This window comes from Aphanomyces astaci (assembly GCF_000520075.1).
Source record: "Aphanomyces astaci strain APO3 unplaced genomic scaffold supercont1.13, whole genome shotgun sequence".
Taxonomy (NCBI): Eukaryota; Oomycota; class Saprolegniomycetes; order Saprolegniales; family Verrucalvaceae; genus Aphanomyces; species Aphanomyces astaci.
This window is the reverse complement of record NW_009798276.1, coordinates 658,815-663,249: the sequence shown is the minus strand read 5'-3', so window position 1 is coordinate 663,249 and position 4,435 is coordinate 658,815. Positions and strand designations below refer to the sequence as shown.

The window sequence follows — 4,435 nt, the reverse complement described above, 5'->3', positions numbered from 1 at the left end:
ACAACAGTCGATTTTAACTTTCCACTATCGCCATGTCACAAGGACTTTCTAAACAACAGTCGATTTTAGCACGTACTATACCTCCAGACGGAAGTACTAGTAAAGTATAAGTCCTTTGGTTCTGGCATGGCCCATCCTAGCGGGTCAACGGAACATTAAGGGCTGGTCTGCCACCGCATAAAATTATGCCTTAAACCGTTTTGGCAATCTTCAAATTTTTCCCAAAGTCTCATATCCCATGAAAAAAGGAGAAAAGACCTATCTCCAAAGTTGTCTGGATACTCGCTGAATTTTGGAAGAAATATTCGATTTTCGATTGAAGTGAAGACTTCACTGTCAACGTGAACACAAACCTCCATAACACACCCGATTCTCAAGAAAATTGCGGCATAAAGTAATGAACTTTGGTGGCATCCAAAGGTACTCGAAAAATGGAATATTTCGATTTTGCCAACTTTTCCCAATTGGGAAAACGGCCATTTTATGCCATTTTTCGTGACATGCAGATCCGCCCTAAGGGAAATGATTACGCACATAGCATCGTTTTACGGTTTACCTTGGGTTGTTGTTAGTGTGCCCGACTGTCGAGTCGAAGGTACGGGTTCGAGTCCCTGAAACGACGCCACCTTTCATCTAGTACAGTACTACTTTAGTAGTACTAATGACACCAAAGCAGATAATTCTATTTCTAAATTTTTATATATTTATATTCAAAAATAGTAATAGTTTTAATCTAACTGTACACCGAACCGTTAAAATGGTCCATGTCCAAAAGATAATCTCAAAATAGAAGTGCCATTTTAAAATCGTTCAAGGACGGAAATAGAGGAGCCACATGATTGACCCTGAAAATAGAAGAAATCATTGTCACCCCCTCCTACCAACCATCCTTGTAAAATTGCCATCGAGCTGTTGGCTTCATTCAACTCAACCCTCACTCACCCCGTGTAATGTTCTTAACTCGGGTAAAATATATCACCAAACCCTGGCTTTAATGACACCAATAAGTCACCAACTATCATATCACACCAAGTATTTTCCAAAAAAAATCTGACCCCTAACTAACCCATGTGTTTCCCAAACAACCTGACCCTAAACCCTAACAGTAAACACCGGATTGCCACGTTTTATCTCAAATACTACGTAGTAACCCCGTTTACCTCAAGGTAAACCCTAAACCGATGCTATGTGAACCCTAAACCGATCCTATGTGCTTAATTGCGTTTGGCTCATCATTTTTAAGACATTCCTCCGCGAGGGCTGACACTAGAACCACATGTTATGGAACCGCTTCACCAATCGTAACGCGCCTGCTCGACCAGGGGCGGTGTGTAATCTTCGGTTTTTACTTCGCTCAACGCTTCATACCTCGTGTTTCGACCGATCTTCTTCGAAGCTCGGTCCTCGTCTTCATACGCAGTCTTTGTTATCCGGATTCCCCAGGGGAGGGACGGATAAATCCTTGCGAAATAATCCAGGGAAGCCGGGGTCGAACCCACGACATTTGAGTTAAGAAACCAATGCTCTACCACTGAGCTATTTTCCCTCCCCTCCATCAGATAGTTCGGAGTAGCGCAACTTTTGCGCAATAGATTATCCGGAGGCTGTATATTCTGCTGATTGACATTTCTTCACTATCGTTAGTGTGTTGTCCCGATGCGCCTGTGGTTCACCTTGGTAGAGCATTAAGTTTGGCCACCAACACCGCTATGCTGCACCTGCGCTATCCATTCATTGCTACAATCAATTCATTAGGTAAATGACATTCAAGTTCAATGTGCTCTGTTTCAATCACCGCGAAGGAAGATGTAAGTTCATTCCATAGATTTGCATGTATAAGCCTCGTAATCCACACATTTCAAGGATGCAAGTATGGTTTGCTCTATACCAGTAACACAGACGAGGGCTGGCTGTGCTACAGCGTTGTAACATCAAGCTGTCGATGATTAATTGAGTTTGGATTATCATTTTTAAGACATTCCTCCGCGAGGGCCGACACTAGAACCACATGTTATGGAACTGCTACGCCAATTGTAACGCGCCTGCTCGACCAGGGGCGGTGTGTAATCTTCGGTTTTTACTTCGCTCAACGCTTCATACCTCGTGTTTCGACCGATCTTCTTCGAAGCTCGGTCCTCGTCTTCATACGCAGTCTTTGTTATCCGGATTCCCCAGGGGAGGGACGGATAAATCCTTGCGAAATAATCCAGGGAAGCCGGGGTCGAACCCACGACATTTGAGTTAAGAAACCAATGCTCTACCACTGAGCTATTTTCCCTCCCCTCCATCAGATAGTTCGGAGTAGCGCAACTTTTGCGCAATAGATTATCCGGAGGCTGTATATTCTGCTGATTGACATTTCTTCACTATCGTTAGTGTGTTGTCCCGATGCGCCTGTGGTTCACCTTGGTAGAGCATTAAGTTTGGCCACCAACACCGCTATGCTGCACCTGCGCTATCCATTCATTGCTACAATCAATTCATTAGGTAAATGACATTCAAGTTCAATGTGCTCTGTTTCAATCACCGCGAAGGAAGATGTAAGTTCATTCCATAGATTTGCATGTATAAGCCTCGTAATCCACACATTTCAAGGATGCAAGTATGGTTTGCTCTATACCAGTAACACAGACGAGGGCTGGCTGTGCTACAGCGTTGTAACATCAAGCTGTCGATGATTAATTGAGTTTGGATTATCATTTTTAAGACATTCCTCCGCGAGGGCCGACACTAGAACCACATGTTATGGAACTGCTACGCCAATTGTAACGCGCCTGCTCGACCAGGGGCGGTGTGTAATCTTCGGTTTTTACTTCGCTCAACGCTTCATACCTCGTGTTTCGACCGATCTTCTTCGAAGCTCGGTCCTCGTCTTCATACGCAGTCTTTGTTATCCGGATTCCCCAGGGGAGGGACGGATAAATCCTTGCGAAATAATCCAGGGAAGCCGGGGTCGAACCCACGACATTTGAGTTAAGAAACCAATGCTCTACCACTGAGCTATTTTCCCTCCCCTCCATCAGATAGTTCGGAGTAGCGCAACTTTTGCGCAATAGATTATCCGGAGGCTGTATATTCTGCTGATTGACATTTCTTCACTATCGTTAGTGTGTTGTCCCGATGCGCCTGTGGTTCACCTTGGTAGAGCATTAAGTTTGGCCACCAACACCGCTATGCTGCACCTGCGCTATCCATTCATTGCTACAATCAATTCATTAGGTAAATGACATTCAAGTTCAATGTGCTCTGTTTCAATCACCGCGAAGGAAGATGTAAGTTCATTCCATAGATTTGCATGTATAAGCCTCGTAATCCACACATTTCAAGGATGCAAGTATGGTTTGCTCTATACCAGTAACACAGACGAGGGCTGGCTGTGCTACAGCGTTGTAACATCAAGCTGTCGATGATTAATTGAGTTTGGATTATCATTTTTAAGACATTCCTCCGCGAGGGCCGACACTAGAACCACATGTTATGGAACTGCTACGCCAATTGTAACGCGCCTGCTCGACCAGGGGCGGTGTGTAATCTTCGGTTTTTACTTCGCTCAACGCTTCATACCTCGTGTTTCGACCGATCTTCTTCGAAGCTCGGTCCTCGTCTTCATACGCAGTCTTTGTTATCCGGATTCCCCAGGGGAGGGACGGATAAATCCTTGCGAAATAATCCAGGGAAGCCGGGGTCGAACCCACGACATTTGAGTTAAGAAACCAATGCTCTACCACTGAGCTATTTTCCCTCCCCTCCATCAGATAGTTCGGAGTAGCGCAACTTTTGCGCAATAGATTATCCGGAGGCTGTATATTCTGCTGATTGACATTTCTTCACTATCGTTAGTGTGTTGTCCCGATGCGCCTGTGGTTCACCTTGGTAGAGCATTAAGTTTGGCCACCAACACCGCTATGCTGCACCTGCGCTATCCATTCATTGCTACAATCAATTCATTAGGTAAATGACATTCAAGTTCAATGTGCTCTGTTTCAATCACCGCGAAGGAAGATGTAAGTTCATTCCATAGATTTGCATGTATAAGCCTCGTAATCCACACATTTCAAGGATGCAAGTATGGTTTGCTCTATACCAGTAACACAGACGAGGGCTGGCTGTGCTACAGCGTTGTAACATCAAGCTGTCGATGATTAATTGAGTTTGGATTATCATTTTTAAGACATTCCTCCGCGAGGGCCGACACTAGAACCACATGTTATGGAACTGCTACGCCAATTGTAACGCGCCTGCTCGACCAGGGGCGGTGTGTAATCTTCGGTTTTTACTTCGCTCAACGCTTCATACCTCGTGTTTCGACCGATCTTCTTCGAAGCTCGGTCCTCGTCTTCATACGCAGTCTTTGTTATCCGGATTCCCCAGGGGAGGGACGGATAAATCCTTGCGAAATAATCCAGGGAAGCCGGGGTCGAACCCACGACATTTG

General features: G+C 45.1%; 4 non-coding genes across 4 annotated transcripts; all 4 read right to left on the bottom strand.

Moving 5' to 3' along the window:
- Positions 1–1,476: 1,476 nt before the first annotated feature.
- H257_06681 lies at positions 1,477–1,546 on the bottom strand. Its single transcript has one exon. It is a non-coding gene; the product is annotated as a tRNA-Lys (tRNA).
- A 662-nt stretch (positions 1,547–2,208) lies between these two features.
- Positions 2,209–2,278, bottom strand: H257_06680. The gene has a single exon. It is a non-coding gene; the product is annotated as a tRNA-Lys (tRNA).
- Positions 2,279–2,940: 662 nt separating this feature from the next.
- Positions 2,941–3,010, bottom strand: H257_06679. The gene has a single exon. It is a non-coding gene; the product is annotated as a tRNA-Lys (tRNA).
- Positions 3,011–3,672: 662 nt separating this feature from the next.
- H257_06678 lies at positions 3,673–3,742 on the bottom strand. The gene has a single exon. It is a non-coding gene; the product is annotated as a tRNA-Lys (tRNA).
- Positions 3,743–4,435: the final 693 nt, after the last annotated feature.